Source organism: Falco punctatus (genome assembly GCF_963210335.1).
Source record: "Falco punctatus genome assembly, chromosome: 3".
NCBI lineage: Eukaryota > Metazoa > Chordata > Aves > Falconiformes > Falconidae > Falco > Falco punctatus.
In genome coordinates this window covers 97,407,011-97,426,034 of record NC_137582.1, presented here as the reverse complement: position 1 = coordinate 97,426,034, position 19,024 = coordinate 97,407,011, and the positions used below count along the sequence as shown (strand labels likewise).

The window sequence follows — 19,024 nt, the reverse complement described above, 5'->3', positions numbered from 1 at the left end:
TCGTTTCCAGGAGTTGAAAAATGCCATTCCTCTTTAGAGGAATACAGGTCTTTTCTAAAATATGTTACGCATAACCCAGTTTTCCATAGCGGAAAACTCGCTAAGGGAATACCGTTTGCTCATACCAGAAATGTATCCCCAAATTACAGTAATTTATAGCCTCATTTTCATTGACAAACGAAACAGTGTCATTATCTTCTGACAAATATCAGTACACTGAAAAAGTAATGAATAAATGCCTATAAACAGGTATCAAATAAAGCAACTATCAATCCTTGAAACAGAAATTTTATTAAATCATACAAGTAAAAAAAGACTAAAGTAAAACCAAACCATATTATCTGAAATTGAAAGAAAAATCTGTCTATCATGCCAAAACAGAAAAACACAATTCAGAGTACTAAAATACCACAATCTGTTAAATGACCAGCCATCTAATTGTTATTTGTAAAGCTCCAAGTAGGCTAAATGAAGTCAAACACAGAGATTCAGCAAAGTACTTAGGCACATGCCAAAGTACACCTGTGTTTTAAGAACACTTTTTATGTGTCAGAGAGCTTAAAACTCTGGAACTGTTAATCTACACCTCTACAACAGTTTCTTTTTAAGAGGCAGAAAATACTCAGAAAGTGATCTGCATCATCCACATTTTAGTATTACAAATCAAATCAGCATTCAGCCTAAGCTGAATACGTATTTCTGGAGACACATCAGAAAGAACCCCGAGGATTAATCCTAACACAAAAAGATGAGGGAGTTGCCTGCTGTCATCCTGCCAGTTTTGCAGAACAGAAGAGTTAGCAAATGAGGCATGAAAAGATGTGAGCAAAGAAATTCACACCTGCGAAAAATGCAGCAAGATCAGGTGTGCAAGAAAATTACAGTAAGTAGTATCAGGCCCAACCACAAGAAATGCTGACCAGCTGAAAGTCCTTTTGGCCTCAGCTGGAAATACTTAGCACCCTTAAGGCTAGTTAAACTTATAAGCAGTCCTAATTTAATGCTATAAATTAAATTTTAATATTCAGCACTTAACTTTTTAAGGCTCTGACCTTCAATCTGAATCAACAGTAAGGCACCCGTGCTAGCTGAAGCTCTAGCTACGTCAAGAAAATCTTCCTGTGTGCCTCTGTTACTGTGAAGTACTGTAAAGGATTTTTTTAAAAGGATTCTCTTTTTTTAATTCCTTATAGTGATAGCAATATCAAATATACCTATCTTACTGCTTTAGGGGAAGCCCAAAAGCTCCTGATTGGGCTTTGAAAAACCTCTCGTTAATGCAGCTGGTGGCTTTCAGAGTGCAATGGCAAAGGGAAAGCATTATTTAAGCGTGTGGGTGCATGCACAAACAAACGTGTGCAGGGAAAGTGAAGAAAAAAAGAGGCACACACTACATATTGTAATTCTCCGAACCTGAATATGGCAACCAAGCACATTCACTGCAGACAGACAGTCGTGTTATGAAACTACAGAACTGACTCAACGCTACCATGTCTAACAAGGTAAGCTGACAGGTTTCGTGTGGCAAAGGCCACCTCTGGGGGAGGCGGAAAGCTGGGGGGGGATGAGGGGTTCCGCACCTGCCTTGAGATACCATAGAAGCTACTTCAATTAATCTGATACCTAGGATTCAAGAAAAAAATAGGGAAATTAAATGAACTTAAGAACAAAAGGCTTAACTTACTGAGTAAGACACCACTTTAAGAGGTTTCCCAGCTTTCACTGCTGTAAAGCACTTCTGAAAAATTCAGCCACTGAGCTACTGCTTTTCTTGACCTTTTCGCTGAAAGAGAGCAGAGTAAAAACAGGAAAGAGCTAAAATGATACGCAGTAAAGATGCTTCATGTTAGGAAAGTCTTTTGAGTCACTGCTGCAAATTCACTCTGTGTCAGATTTGCCAATAATGGGTGCTAAAGACTATCTATTAACAACACCAGCAAAGGGAGCGTGTATCCTCTCAGGTGTTGCAGCAACACCATACGCACCATATGATGCAGCTATGTAGCATTTCCATCTGTTGCTAGTTTTCCACACCCAAAAGCTCACTTTGTGTCTTATGATTAATTTATCATGCCCTGAGCCCCAAGATTTGCTCTTCTGATTGCCCTTTTCTTAACAATAAGACAAATAAACATGAAAATTAATGTATTGTCTGAGGAACACTTCCACTAATTTTGTTCTTTGATGGTTTGGTTGATTTAGTATAGTTAGGAATCAAGAGTAAAGTGGATCGTAGCTTAATATAGAGTGTGATTAATCTTCCCTTTGCATAATGCTGGTACACTATGGCCCAAATACCAGAGATTTATTTGATGTGTACATGCTTTCAAGCATTAGTAAACAAGTTGCAGCCCATTATGAAAGAAGAGCAGCTCCAAACAGTTGTGAAGCTCTTTATGTACTAGATTTGACGCTGGCAATGCAATATACTTAGATCTGCATGTGTACTAGCTTTATACTTTTGGAGACTGTTTCATCAAGAAGCATCTCTTTTTAAAAATAGGACTAGAAACATGGCTGAGATCACTTCCTATGTCCTGATGCACTACTGTCTGAAGCATGACAGAACTGGCAGAGAGGCACAGTCTTCTTTTACTTTTTTTAATTGATTTATTCCTCATAACATAGCCAAAAAGAGGAAGAACATATACTAGAGCCTCACAAATACACACAATAATTCCCATGAAAAACCAAAAAGCTTCTCTCACTTCTCATTTCTTACTCTTCCATTACTTTAAAGAACATGCTACAGAACACACAGAAGTACTCTACCAGATATCACAGAACTTTTTAGTTTACTAGACCTATCAAATAAACTGTTACCCTACACTCTGTAACTAAAACATTTTTGTTGTTCACATACAAATTAAAACAAATTGTTCCTTTAGAAGCTGGTTCTAAGAACAAAATATGAACTCAAAATAAAAAATAATTTTAATAATGAAGTTTCAAGCAACGGTACAGTGGAAGCACTTCATGCACAAAAGTTCCTTAACATGTGGCAGTGCTTCCTGGGTAAGAGAACCAGTGTGAGACTACAGCATTTTCACACACAGAGGCAAGAACCCAAGCTGTACTGTTAGGTATCAATAAGCGATTCCCACAATATGACGCATTTTTTCTATCTAGGAGAAGAATCATGATCCCATGCTCAGACACTGGCTTTAGAGGACAGTACCTAACCCCTCGCCCTCTGACATACATACGTGACTTTCAGCAAGTCTCCCAGTGTTTATACTGCACTCACTGACCTCCCACATAGGCTACAAGTGGACATCATCAGTGGTCACTTGCCGTCTCTGGCCTAGGTTATACCCTGCTCTGTGCTGAACACTAACCTCGAGGTGACTCAGGGAAAGTTACCTGTTTCTTCTCCCATAATAAATGAAGAAGCCACCACAGAGGGAGAGAGAAAGTGGGGGCTACAGGAAAGACCTTTCAGACAGCAATCCAAAAATCTCACCTACAGAGGTGTAGAAAACCTACACTCCTGGAGCGAGCTCATCAGATGAAGCCTCAAATTTTGGCAGCAAGTATCAAACGGACATGAAAGTATATATGGCTGTGAAGGGGGTGCTGTGAGAACAAACACATCAGTGACTGAGAGACGCCAAGATACCATAAAAAAGCAACACAGAAGAGAGGATGCCAGTGTCTCAGATAAGCAGCTATGGCCATGTTTACTTAAACTGTTCTGCTGAGCTGTTCCCATTTCAGGCAGAAAACTTTGATTTAAGGAAGAGACTTGCAGTTCTGCCTTCTTGTGTTTTTTTCCCCTTCAAAGCATGAAAGAACTTCCTTTTTCAAAGCCAAATTAACAAAGCTTACGTCCAAACCTTCTCAGTCCCAAAAATCTCAAATCTGAACTCTATTAAAAGCAGCAGTTAGTGGAACCAAATACTCCAACAATATATTTAATAGCCTATAATATTTCTAATGCCCTGCTGCCTGAAGTCTATGCTCTGGAAAACCAGCCAAGCGTGCCCCCCCCAGGAGCAGCGCCTGCTCCAGGGCAGGCTGCGTTATCTCCCTTGGCTGTGGCCCCCTGCCACCCCTGGCATGAGCAGAGCAGGGACCCTCCAGCTGCAGACAGCAGGCACGCAGACCACCTCTCTGGCAGGAGGAAGCCTGAAGGAAGGAGGCAAATCGGAAACTAAAGTTGTGCCCAGTATGTAAGCACAGAGCTACTCTTTCAGACTTAAGGTCCTGCACTTTCATGGGTGTGTTTTATTATTTGATTTTATTGAACCCTCCTTCTCCCAGCCTACTGCTTCCCTCATATCACTTAGGGTTCCTCCCACCTGTTCCTACCTCACATCCTTCAGGCTGGGAGATTACCCAGATCACCTCCCCAGTTTGACTACTAACCAACTCAATGGATAATTTCCACTGCCACCAGCGGGGACCAGAGGAGTTACTTGCCCCAAGCTCATGTACGAGCATCCTGCACACCCAGCAGTACTTCCCTCTAGTCAGCCTAAAGGACGCTTGGGAAAAGCATTTTCATGCAGATTTCACACTTGCCGGTCGTGACACTGGAAAATACAGTTCATGTTGCCTCCTGACAAAAAGCTACACCTCATGTTCTATATAAGGTGCACATATAGGAAAGTAAAAATATCTTTTCTAGTAAGTTATGCAAAGCAGAAACAGCCTCCTGGTACTATTACAGATGACTGGAAGCTAAAATGATACCAGTTATACAGCTCACTTCAACTCCAGCAAAGCTTCACGAGCCCCAGCTGCCCCAGCATGACAAACAGTGCCTGAGTGAAGCCCCCGGTGGGCACCTCCCTGCCACCACGCGTGGGCGAGGCCCACCAAAGCACCAGGGGAACACAGCTAGGTGCCTGCTCCAGGGGTACGACCTGCTGCTCCTCCTCTGTCGTCCTGCACCATGGCACCACCAGGCACGGGACAGGAGCAAGGCTATCCTCATCCCAGCGACTCCCATATGTGGCACAAGTCTGTGCTCCATCTCAGACTCTTCTAGGCATCAAGCCTCCTGCTGAAGAGCATTTTCTACTCTCCTGCCAGCCTGACTGCTCAAGATTAAAAGTGGTGGATGACTTTGCAGCTCGTTCCATGTTATCGTGCCAGTGGGTTGATGTGAATTCACAACGAAGCAAGAGAGGTGGCACACTCAGATATGAACCAGGCTGAACTTTCAGGACTGGTTTTTTCTGCTGTTTCGGGCCCATCTACTGGGGTTGCAGTGGACTTTCTAAAAAGCTGTCACAGATAGTGTAAAAAGGGAGAAAAAAGGTTATTTGCATATATGTAAATAATGAAATAAGGTTTTTTTCACTTCCACACTTCAGTATCTCAAAAATGGCCTGCGGAGTATTAGCATTTACTACAAGGTCTGGGGAATGGATGGGTTCCCACAAACACTGACAGCAACAGTTTTATTCCCTTACATAATGAAAACAAGTAGAAAATAGTTTACTTTGAAGTATGATTTTCTTCCACCAAACTCTCAAGTTCTCTGAAAACAGCCATAACTACAATACTGCTTGCAGAATGTTTGGTAACTTTACAGAAGATATTGTATGTTAAACACGAATTTTCAAATAAATTCACTAAGCTATCCTACTGTGTTTTCAAAGTCACCCCATTTAATTACTTCATTAGATCGCTAAAGAATTTTGGATACCAAAAAACCCCACACATATATTCAAAGAGAAAGAGAGATCAAAATGGACAGGAAAGAAGCAGAAGAAAGGACGTGAAAACCTGCAATTAACAATCTACAAAACAATCAGCACACTTAAAAGATAATTTTATGATCCCACTTCACCTGTGTAAAAGCTGAGCAGGCTTTCAGTCTTTTTCCATTTGCCTAAGGTTTTCCCAGTGAAAGAGGAGCCCTCCACAGAGCACCCGGCGCCAGCTGACAGCCAGCTTGCCTTCCCGAGTCACTGCTCCTCAGAGCAGGCTCAGCTCACACACCACAGTCACTGGTCACTATTGCCACCACCGAGTACAAACTAAAAACCACCGTTACATTGCAAACCAATTAACCAATGTAACCAACAACACTCCAACAACCAACCGCCTCCAGCGGTGACTACAACAGCGCATACTTCCCCCGCAGTTACGCAGGTGCCATGCAACACTGTTGCGCCTGTGATACCATGTGGTATCCAGCTACCCCAAAGGAGCCACGTTCTTAAAGGACAGAAAAATCTGGGTTATAGACATTACGCAATACCAGAGTTGTATTTAAACAAACTCCAGGCTCAGCAATTAATTGCCTTAGTATTTTGGGGGGATCCTGAAACCGTGCAGACTGTGCAGGCTGACAAGCAGCCCCCACATGCCGCATCCCTCTTTCTAACCCACACCCCAGCTGCACCACCGGCATCAGGCACCCACAAGAGCACACTCTCGAGATGCAGCATGAGATGCAGCACAGAGCAGCAGAACAACCCCTTTGGGGAGCAGCCGCGGCACCGTGGGAGCACAGAGCGCAGCGGGGTCCCAGGAGCAGGGCGCACCTCGCTGCATGCCTACACACCCACCACTGCTCCGGGCACCGCGGCCGGGCTGGGGCTCAGAAAGGCACCCGGGGCTGGGGAAGCAGCCAGCCTCCAGCGTGCACCCACAGGCACTTGGGGACATGCGGGTGGTAGGGTTCCTGTCCCTGATCCCAGGAGCTTCAGGAAAGGCTCAGTGGCCTTGCCACCAGCATCTCCCTAAGGTGCAGCTCACTGGAGGGTGGGGAGGGCAGGAGACACCCCTGCCTGCAGCCCCTGGGAAAGTCGAGTGCCCAAAGTGCAGTGGACTTGCCTAGAAGGTTGAGGATGGATGATTTATTGCTGAACTTAGTGGGATACCTACAAGAGTAAGATACAGGTATAATGCATTTAGTGCTCTTTATCACACAAAAATCCCACAAATATACGTGTATCAGTCTCACCGAAATGCAACAGCAAAGGGTGGGCAGGGGCAGGCGGGAAAAATGAGAATCTGGTGGTCTGCCCCCAGGCAGTTCCCCGTCCCTCAAAGGCACGCAGGCAAGCAAGGCTCCAGCTTTCATAGTTTCAGGTGAAAGACCCCTAACACTGCCATAACCCACCCCCCCATCTTGAAATATCCCCCCAGGAAGGACAGATGTCAGTCTATTCTGCCAGGCTTTTAATACCTACTCCCAAGGGGTTACAAATTACAATCACCAGTGTAATTAGGTAGCGTGACCAGAGGCATGAGCAACTTGTTCCTCCTTGGCCAAGTGATGCCAGGTGAAACATCTCCAGATTAAAACTACATCAGGGTCTCTGGTCTTGCATGCACCTCTTCCTAGCTGTCTCTCAATTTTTCTAAAAGGCATTACGTGTAATAAACTGCACTCAGAGAGGCTGGACATTTGACTAACAGGCTTCAGTACTGCACAGGTATTCATGAACAGGACAGTAGTAACACTAAAAAAAACTTTCTGGGTCACAGTCCTGACTGTAAGGTTTTAAAATCACTAGCTGGGTAACTCGCTCCCCAGCTTGCTAATGAGTCAGCTTTGAAAGCAAATATTTAAAAATTATTTAGTAGAGGGAAGTTGTGGACAGTTACACCTCAGGGTATTTCCAGAAATGGCAAGTATTTTAAATACAAATTCACAAATTCTGCAATTTCTGCAGCATACATAATTTGAATATCTAGTGTACATCCTGGCCACATACCATATTGCTAGCAAATGTCACAGTGCAAACAGTTTTCCCAAGACTACATATATCCCCAGTAACATATTAGAATATAGTTTTAAACAATAATACCAAGATAAAAGCATGTTGTATATGGCATGCTTTGGAGCAGTTACCATATGCTCTGTCAATAATCTATGGATTAATAGGGCCCCGATGTACAATAACACATTGGCCACTCACAGCTCCATGGAAGATTATTCCATTCACCATGAAAATTAGCTGAGGATTAGGCATATGTCACAATTTTTCATTCATATTTTTAACTTGGACAGCTCTAAGACACTACTGTTGGGGTTTAGAGTTTTTTTTTTATTATTATTATTCTTTGAAGGTCTGATCCTAATTCCATTAATTTGCACTGACATCAAGGGGGCAGGTTCAGGCACTAAATCAGAATATTAATGTTATCTTAACAACTTACTTTTGTGTCTCTAAAAGTAGCTATACTAGGGGTTTTTAAAAAATAAAATAAATTAAAAAAAAGAAAGATTCATTTAACCTGTTATCCTACCGCTGGCAGTTGATGTAGCTGATACTTTGGGAAACAGCTGAAGAAATATTGGATGGAAAGAAAGTAATTTGTTTCAGTATGATTATCCTAGTTCAGGCTGTGTTTCTGGGCAGTCCAAAATCAAGATGCTTTTCTAAATCTTGGTGTTAAGAACAGGCAGTAAAACAGATCTATATAATCGTCTGCAACAGCAACCCTCGTAAGAGGCCAGAGTCTCCTGAGTATTTTGTTTTCTTGGGTTTTATTTAGAACAGAGGTCTGGATAGTGGGCTGAATAGCTGGCCACAAAATAAAATGTCATTTGCTAGTTACAACCTACCCTAATGTGTGGGAGATTCACCTTCCACTCTTGTAGATGTAGAGGTTCCCTAAACAATCATCAGCATTTGTGACTGGGCAAAATGACTTCAAAATAATAACAAACTGGAATGCTTCCAGTACAACATTTCCCATCCACTCTGTACGTGCTGCGAACTGCCTTACAAACTGCACAGCCCTGGAGAGTAAGATCTCTATGTGTTACTATCTTGTCCAGGTCTCCCTAGTGAAAATAAGATTATTCCTAACGGATTCCACAACTTGGATAGGTTAAAATGCCACTGGCATCACCAGGGGGTCAGGAGCCCATCCCATTTGTATATACACAGCAGCAGCAGGGGATCTGCATTCCTTAATAAAAATGCTGCTGTTTCATCCTTTGGACAGGAATGCTGATGACTGTCAGGGATCCTGGATTCCCCAACATCCCCCTGCAATCAGCGGGGTTGCTTCTGCGTATATTACTGCCACTGACACACAAAGGCACCGCAAGGGTTCTAGTGACCTGCCCGGTTCCTCCTCCTGCTTACAGCGCGTAACGCACAGCTAAAGGGAGCTGCATACACTTGGCAGAGCAGAATGGTGCCACTTCGTCATAAATACGCTGCAGCACCTACAATTGTGAGTATATAAATATTTCAGAAGGTAAACTGTATTTTGGTTTTGGTTGGTTGGTTTTTAAATACATACCTATCTTTTTAATTTGCCTGGTAAGCAGTTTGTGCAGAGAGGAGTATTATACAGTGCAAAAGTATTCTAAAATTGCATTTTCATTGTAAAGATAAAAGTTACCATTAAAGACATCTGAAAATAAGAGTCTGAAAGTGCAAGATACGTTTCTGAAGGGAAAAAGAAGTCACAACTACCAAAAGACTTTCAGAAAGGAGGCTGACAAACTTTTCCTTCCTGTCCCAAAAAAAGAAAATCCCTTTAACTAGCTTGCACATAGCTAAACAGCTAGAACCAAAGTGGCACAACCTATGCCAGCAGTACAAAGCCAGAAACATGCTCTACATACTCTGCGATAAGGAATTTTGGAAAGCAGTGTACCTATCAGCACTACCACCAGTTAAGTGACTTAGCAAATCATCTACATAACAAAAGAAATGCCAAAAGCTATCAGATTTACCAGCAGTGGGGTACCATCCACCACACCACCGCCCTAGAACAGAAATATTCCTGTTCCTCATGTGGGCTTGGCTTTGGCTGGCCTCTTCTGTTTGCAAGGTATCATCAGTGATTTTCACCAGTCTCCATCTTTATTTTGCACCTTCTTTGGGGGAAGTGTGTTACACTGTGCATGCAAAAAGGTGACGGTCCTTGTGCTCCATCATGTAGGTAGGCTGCAACTTACTGAGTATTTGTATGTGAAGTGCTGTATTCTCCTGATCTCACCACATGTTTTTGTAAGAACCAGGCAAGCCATAAAGAATTTACAGTAAGGGATTGTACACACACCCATCAGCACCAGACGTGGGCAGAGCAAGCTTGCTTGTTAAAAAAAAAAAAAAAAAAAAAAAAAAAGTGTCAGCCCTACTTTATGCTTAGAAAAGAAAGGTCTCTCTTTATTAAAGTAACTCATAACCAAATCTTGATGTTACAGAAGATCACTTACAATACATCTCAAGCAAGTTTAAAAATGGACAGTAAAGACTATACATGTCCATGCATCTTTTCTTGAACACCCCCCCCCACTCACATTTGTACAAGTGAATCCAAAACACTCTGCAGGCCTGGACTATTAACCTTTTTGAGACAGTCTTCATCAAATAGCAAATGGAGGAGGAGGAGGGAAGACAGAAATGACAGAAAAATATCTCTTTGCTTCCAACTTTACCTGTATAGGGATATTGCCCAAACTAGATATTAAATATCCGATCCTGAAAGGTAATTTTGCCCCAGTTTTCAGAAGGCATTTTTTCAACCTATCTAAACGGCTTTAAAACTTTTCTTTGTCTGATCAAAACACTGTCCTTCGTCCTACAGTCTTGACATTCTTTGTGATGAGACTGTTTCAGTATCAGTATTAATATTCAAATGTCAAGTTTGTGACACTACATTTCCTGTGCTATTTAAAGCATTCAGAACAATTATTATCCATGAAATACTAAACAGTAAATTTTTGCTACCTGCTTACAATTTCAGCAGCTCTAGCTGTGACAGAGCAGCATTTACACCAGTCACATGCAGTTTTACATGGAGATGTATTGTTCAGCTTTTCTAGCAGTATTCATACATTTCCCCAAATTGGCTTTTGTTGTTTTTAGCAAAGCTACACATTTATTCTTTTTTCTGGAGCGCAAGTGAGCCCTGCATATCAATTGAATTTATAGTATTTGGTATTTCAGACTTTTGTACCACACCTATTCCCTAACTGATAGCAACTTTAACATACAGTGAACCACTGAGCTTTTTATTTTTTTAGTACTTATGGACTAGTAATTCTTTCCTTTATCATTTCTACTGCTCTTAAAAAAAAAGGATCTTTGTTTTTTGGGTTTTTTTCCTGTTTCAGTACTTAGTTGAGTCTCTTTCTTTTGTAATTATCTACACTGTGGTTACATATCTTTGGCTATAAGGGGTATTTTTATTACAATATGTAGGTGTCTTTAAAAGCAACATACATTAGAGCTGCAGAGTTGAAAATGCACTTAACTGCCACTCCTTCCTACCAAGCTGCCAAAGTTTTGGAGAAGCTTTCACACAATAGTACAAACTGATAGTAATGAATGCCTATTGCCATATACAGGAAGGTGCGCGTTAATTAGATAGATACATTTTCCTCTTTGTCAAAGAACAGCTTTATAAGGAACGCACAAAAACCGCACTGAACCTTCCATTAACAGACAACACTACAAGCTACAGAACAAAATTAAATAGCCCAAATAACTCAAGAAAAGCTTTATTTTCAGTGTATGGCTTGACCATGCAATAAAGTACTTCAGTATCATTGTACAGGTCAGTTATTTCCACTGTTCTCTCCTCTGAAACTGGAGCTGATTTCAAGAATGTGCGTGTTTCTTTCAGTTTTAATTAACTCCAGTCCAAATCTGAGTGAAAGGGGTCTGATCCCAACCCTCCAAAAGTCGATAGGAGGAACGCCAGTGGGAACAGGGCCTAAAACAACATGTCTACAGTAGTCAACAACTCTGAGTTACATAAATACTTGCTAATATCTCTATACTGACTGGTCATCAACATTTCCAGTATAATCCTTGTACTTGGGGATGTCTGAATGTTGGATGCTCTCCACACTTCTCTCCAGCCAGCTGAAAGGAATTGTTTCTGAGCGGTTGAGGCTCTCCAGAGACCTGCAGACAACTAATGGAACCCTGATTTTTCACATAAATCAACAGGATGCTACCATCTTAGGCTGAAATCTGGTTTACCTGCTTTGCTACAATGTGCTTTTGCAGGGTCATAAAAGGAAGCTTTGGTTTTGTTTCAGGAAATCAAGGGCTATCAGCTTTTTCATGCAGTTTGTCATGATGTGAAATAATCAGGGCTAGAAATCCAACAATGAGGTTTAAACAACAGCTTATGAATAATATGCCCTGCAATTCTTCATCATTCTGTTTACACCGCATAGAGAGTTACAAATGAAGTAATAAACAGCAAAACCCAGTCTGCCAAAATAAGGAGCCTGTCACAGATGCTTTTTAAAAAATAGCAGGGGTAATACTAACATCACCACCAGTATTCTTTCCACTCTGATCAGCAAAACTGTCCTTGAATTTGATCTCCTGTTGTACCCAGGAAGACGGCTATGTTTGTCTACAGAGCCACGGCACCATTACAGCTGAACTCATTATTTTAACGTGTTTGAAGTACCTTGAGCATGACAGAAGACACAGGGGAAAAAAATTCCATTGGACAACATGCAATTCATACTACTGTTAATTAATTCACATTCACAACATAAGCTGAATTTGTTCCAAAAAACCCGTTATGGTATATTCTGAGAACAAGTTTTAGGAGCAAAACACAAAACTTGGCTTAGTCTAACCCACCTACCAACACAACTTTATACATCTTTCTAAAATGAGCCGAAGTCTTCCTTCTAGCATTGTTCCAGGAGCAGGAAGGCTTATTAGGCCCACTAAACTGCACTGATCACGAATCAGCTCTAGAAGCGATTCTCCTTCTTTCTGCAGACACCACTTGTTAAGAGGACCAATATTACGTTTTCAGGAGTAAAGTGGGTAAAATGTGAGTGGAACTGCTTCATGTGCTAGTTGAGAGAGGTCTAGCTGAAGGAATGGGCATACGTGTTGCCCGGAGCTTTTACAGTAAAATAGGACTATTCCCTCTCTTGCCCTTCCCAGAACTCCTCCACACCTATCCATGCATCCCCCGGCCTCCCTGGGTGCCTGGGAACCAAACCACCCCATGCGTAGGCATTTGCAAAATGGTCCCACTGCTGCTCCCCCAAATTTTCAACCGCTTGCCCGCGTCAGATCTAACCCTGCTGAGGAGAACTTGCTCTGAGACCTCAGAGCATGCTGCTCTGCAAAGCTGTGCCAGAAACAGCACGGCAGACAGCAGTAACGTGGCACTAGCTAGGTGAGGTGAACCCTGCGTGGAGACTCGTAGCAGGCTACCTCCCCAAGGCCAAAGCTTCTCAGTGTTTTGTCTGAGGTACAAACACACACAGTTTCTACGCTTCTGTTGACAGGTGAACAGCTTTCCCCTCAGCAGTAACCACAATTTCTTTTGAAGTCCTGAACTGAAGTTAAGAGATGACCCATGCCAGCATTCACACATCACACACCATACCCTTTCTCAAACACCACAAGAAAAAAACCAAAACAAACCAGCAATAAAAAGCCCAGCTAGAGAGTAAACCCCGCTTATACACGCCACAAAAGCTCTTATTTTCCATGCCCATCCAAGAACACAAATTGCCCAAAGACTGAATACTGGCTCTCCACAAAGGACCTCTGAACCCATCGGAGTGCTGGCTGCGAACAAGTGGGCACTTGCACGTAACGAAACTGCCCTCCGCCAGCCACAGCCATGCACCTCGCAGCTTTCCACCGCGTACCTACTCACACAGGTCTCTGTAAAAGACACACACATGAAAACTCCACTAGTACGTAGGGAAATCAGTGGCTACAACTGCAAAGCGCTGTGTTGCTAGCCAGAGACCAAGAGTGCACAATCCGATGCTGAATGGCTGCCAGCAAGGAGGAGTCCCGGCTCCAGGCCTCCAAACCACTTGGAAAGCTGTTGCCTGGCTGATTACGTCCCTGCTGAAAGGGTAAGGCTGCAGAGCAATGTGCACGGCAGATTAGATGCGTGGCTCCCAGCACCGCCAGCAGAAGCTGCAGATCTGAACCGCCACACGTACTCTGCAAATACACCCTGGTGCGTACTCGCGCTGCAACATGCCTGCGAGCTCCGCCGTTATAAAAATAACAACCCTATCAGTGAAACTGTAGTCCATAGGCAGTGACCACGGTACATGCCCAACTCCCTCTGAAACGAACTGGTCCGTAAGAAATTTTAAAAACCAAATGAAGGATGTGGTAACACTCCTCTCAACAAAATAGTAAGGGCAGTGTCTCTTCGAAAAAAAAGGGACAATTTGGCATTTGCAGTGTGTACAAGATGTCTTCATACACTTTCCTGATTCCTTGCCAGTAACTATTCAAAAAAGACCACTTAACAAGCAAACAGGTCTTCAGCACAACAAATAATAAAAAAGAGAGCAAAGCTGGTGCTATTTAAATATCATGAAACATTCTGCTAATCACGCACAGATGGAAGTACAGACGCTTCTGCCAGACGCCTTGTTCAGAAACTTTGCTCTATTTTTAATTATTTGATGCACAGAGGACCTGTTTGCTGATTAAAAGGGCACTGCCTTTAAAAGGACTCCATCAATACGGAGTCTAGTCTCACTTTTAATGGAGGATTTTAAAAGTAGTAACTCATACCTCCCGAGCTCCCTGAACTGACTTTTGTAATCTTGTAAGCATGGGGTTGGGGTATTGTCAGATGCTTCACTCACCTTGGGAAACTGTTAGCTATGTACAGGAAAAGTGGAACTAACTATGCTCAAGCTATTGTTAAGTACACTGAGTAAATTCCATTTGGAAAACATGTATTTTCCTTTCACATCCTTTAGCTCGTATCTTTTTTGCTTTTACTTGTAAGAAGGCGGCGTACCAATTTTCAGATAAAAGGATTATTTTTGACAGTTTTCTGTTCCTAGTTTTTTGAGAAAACATACCATCTACAAAATTATCAACCAAAATACTTATTATTTTTTTAAAATCTGCTATAACCACAATACCTTTCCAATAATCAGTTCTTGGCAAAACCAGTGTTGCACAACAACAACAACCCCTCACATTTTTTCACTTCATACCTTCTGTGAACTTCACTCATTCAGTGGGTACTTCATTCCTGTGCTTCTCCATAGCAGTCCAGGAATTCTTCCCTCACTGAAGAGCCTCACTCAAAATGCATACCATGTTCAATTTCTTTTCTTTTTCTGAATGAAGTGCTTTTCAAACATTCTTTTTTGGTTTAGCTTACATTTTATCTTGAAAGTTTTGCAAACTGTTACTACAGAACTTTGCCACTGGAGCATAGTCATGGTATGAGAATGACTTGAAGCCCAAGGAAAAACTACCCAAGCTGTTACTTTTGTCCCACCAGTACAACATGTAAAATTTTATTATATTTTTAAAGCTTACCAAAGTTAATAATTTGAAGTGCTTCTATTAACACAGCAGAAGAATCCTTTGGTTAGCAGACCATACGATATGATACTAAAGTAACAGTGACCCCATTATTTTATGAACAAATGACCCAAAGGGGGTGGCTCCTGCCTCATGCTCAGTTATAGAAAAAACAACTGAATGATTTTTATTTTTATTTTTTGTACAATGCCAGCATATAAAATTATACAAACAAATATATGCAACTGATTTGTTAAGAGACCAGCTGACAAGCCTGAAAAGCGAGAGGCCAGGTCAAAAGTCACTGCAGCTGGAAGCCAGGGAAGACGGGCAGGGGCACGTGGGACTGAAAATCCAATGTTCAGCCAGGGAAATGGGCACCCAACAGTCAAGCTTCAGAGAAGAAATAAAGGGGGTTTTCCCATGAGGAGAAGGGGAAGGCTGTATGGAGTGAAAGGCTTGTCCAGGCAGATCATTGGGGTTGCAAAGCTCAGAGTCCGGCTATGACTAACAAGGAAGGAAAAGAGGTAGATGAAACAACATTCAAATTTGCAGTTCTGCAGAAAATTACTGAGGTATTGAAATCCTCTGAGCAGAAATGGATTTTAGACACACAGAAACACACAAAAAATCAAGCCAAAGAAAGGGCCAACATACAATGAAGCATCGTGCAGGTAACCTGGCAAGGGAGCTGTACAAGTAGGTCAGACACACAACCAGGGAGAATTGCTGAGCAGGGGAGAATCTCGGTAGAGAAGGGGGTCAGGAGGAAAGTTAATTGGCCAGCGATAAATGAATAAAGTCTAGAAAAGGTTAAAACAGGACAGAAGGATGGAAAGGACAAAACACTGTCTAAGCTATATAAAGCAAGATTTGTCTAATTCACTAATACACCCACCTGAAGCACGGGAAGGAAAGACAACCGGTGATCCCTGACTGAGGAAAGGTTTTCATTCCCTTTTCCCTTGGAGGAAAAGAGAAGTGAATGCTCAGCTGCCATATCTATCAAGCAACCAGTGTCTGATCAGCAATGCTGACCTGTCAGCAACAGCTCTGAGTCGGGAGGGCCCCGACACACCCCAGAGACCCTAGGCCAGATCCCATATATTGTCACATCGCATTGACATCCACGTGGTTCTATTTAAACCATCCAAGTAAGTAACAGATGGGGACCTGACCCCTTATTCCACCACAGCCTTTGGCTGAGCGCCTCGGTGCGATGCAGAACACGCACAGCTCACGTTAAACAAGATAAGAAGCATAAAAACCCTGGTTGCTGCAGCAGAGGGTGCACAGCACTACTGGTTTCATAGAGACACTCTGGCTGAGCTGTATAAACAGCACCAAACACCGCAGCCAGCCAGCTGACAGCTCAGATGAACGCAACTCATCGCAGAGCTACACATGCAGCAGAAGCGTGTCCTAGTTTGCATTTCTTCCATTCCACACAGCCAACGTGACATTCAACAAGTGATTCCTTAGGTAACAGGGGCGTACTTGACTACTGCTGTTTAATGTGTTTCAGATGCTTACTATAAACCTTCTACCCACCTCAATTTTCCTTAGGGCCCTTTCTGGCTGTACTCTTAACAGATAACAACATCTGGATAGCAGTGTCATGTAACAAATGTCATAATTCCACTCAGGAATTAATTCACTCAGTCACTACACACTGTACTCCCCTTGAAACTGCTGCTGAGCAGCAATCAAAATAAACTGGCGGTGACCAACAAATGGTAGGATGTACCCATGCTGGTTTGTATCATTCTCACAGCTGAAGACTAGGCACCAGGATGGAGTTATTGTCAGCTTGTGCAAATATGGAACACAATACGGACTTTACTCCTCCTTCAGTCCTTACAGTATTGTAGCATCACATATATCTTAAGACACTACATAACATATTTGTGCGCTAGACAAACAAACACACAGTGCAATTTTAAACTATAGATTATTGGTCCACAAGATCCACCATCACACTCTTTCCCTGTAAAATAGAACACAGACGCGTTACAGAGACGGCACTGCCATGTCACTTACCTCCCCACAACTTAATCAAAGGGTATCACAAGTAATTTCCAAGACTGTGTCCTTAACAACAAGAATATCAGGCCAGATCACAGCAGAGATCCAAAAAAGTTTAGCAAGACTGAGCAGGAAACCTGAAACTCATCCCTGATTCAACGAGGAGAGAGACAAGACCTAAGCGAAGAGGTGAAGCAGCATCTCAGTTCTGCAAACTGGGAAATGCAAAGTCAAAGTGTTTGTGCAGATCCACCAGTTCATCTTTGGTTATTCCATCAGCAAGCACTGCTCACAGAGGAATCACGCTAACACGGCCCAGGGTAGCTGGTGGGAAAAAAGGGAAAAGAGAATCCAGAGAAAAGAAATACAAAATCTAGGCTATATTGTTCTCTCATTTGTAGTAAACTAGGGGGCAAGGTACCGTTTCGTTCGGGTGTCAGGGAGACACAGCAGTTGTCAACAGAGAAACCTCCACTGTAAACGAGTTGAGTTTGTTTTAAACCAGATGCTTAAATCTTAAGACATTAGTATAACTAAAATCTTGCCTTAACTGAAAGATTTGTTCATGATATTCATATAGGAGTGCTTTACTTGCCTAACTATTGATAGAAATATCAGTATCGGTGTGTCAGGGCCCAAACACTATTGAAAAGTTCAATCTTAATGACAACCAACACTGCTTCCCCTTGCTGAGGGAAGAAAATAGCCTGGACCAAATCTGTAGTCCTTAGGTACCATTTCTTTGGAAATCATAGGCAATGCTGCCTGCATAGAGTCTCAGTCTTTGGGAAATGCCGCTAAGCCTGAAGAGCAAGGTGAACAGAGCGTGGTTTGGACAGGCCACCTCTGAGCAGGTGAAGACCAGCCCAAATTACCATCTAACTAACTCTGGGTGCCTCTCTAAAAGGAGTATGACACTGCGGCGTGGGATGCAGGACCCTCCACGACAGCTGTAATGGTTTGTAAGAAGGATCTGTCAAGGGACAACCCCAGGGCGTGTAAGTGAACTTTTCAGATCACAGGTGGGGCATTCTGCTCACAGTTGCGTTTCTTTTCTGATTCTGACGGATGATTTCTGTTTTCAGCAATGCCTATACAGCACTACCTGAGATACCTTGAGTCATTAAAAAAATCACATAGGATAGAAAAGTAGATTCTAAAAAATTGAAAAAATGATTCAGTGACCTTCTGTTGGGTTTTAACAGCTTATTATGCTCCCTAGTTACTGCATTTTATAAAATGCAAAATTTTATCTGTTTTACCCTCTTGTATCTTTGCTTTTAAAATGTGACACATTCTGTAGGGGGGGGGGGGGGGGGGGGGAATCCAAAAAGCAAAATGGAACCTATTTTTCTATTTTAAAAATTTACAAATAATCACCCAAGCTACAGCAAACATACAGACAGATAGAAAGTAATTGTGTTTGTATTTGAATTCTGTACTTCAAGCCACCTTTGATCAACTTGATTAATATTCCTTTCAGAAGATTTTATAGCTGGTGTACTTCATGAACACAATTAAAGTAGATTAATCTGTTCTGAATTCTATGTTTCATAGAATTACTGTTCCTTTGATTAATTTTACAAAAAACACATGTAACTATGTGCAAATGCATTTTTCTCATTGATAAAACAAGCTTGTGACACAGCTTCCAGTACTGGCCAAGAGATATCATTGTGAATATCTAATAAATCAGCAAGCTCGATGATGCAATGTCATGTGAGCTAATACACAAAATACTACACTTCTTATTCAAGCAAAAGAAAAAATAGCCCAGT

At 42.2% G+C, this 19,024-nt stretch overlaps 1 protein-coding gene across 11 annotated transcripts in view; it reads right to left on the bottom strand.

Moving 5' to 3' along the window:
- ATXN1 (ataxin 1) overlaps nucleotides 1–19,024 on the bottom strand; it is a 226,535-nt gene that overhangs the window by 195,501 nt on the left and 12,010 nt on the right. For 9 of the 11 annotated variants that reach the window (XR_013926572.1, XR_013926573.1, XM_080378258.1 and 6 more), the window contains one exon: nucleotides 1,685–1,783. The exons of the other annotated variants lie outside the window; for them this stretch is intronic. The gene's annotated coding sequence lies outside the window, so the exon portion shown is untranslated. The remainder of the gene's footprint in view (nucleotides 1–1,684; nucleotides 1,784–19,024) is intronic. 11 annotated transcript variants of the gene reach the window in all.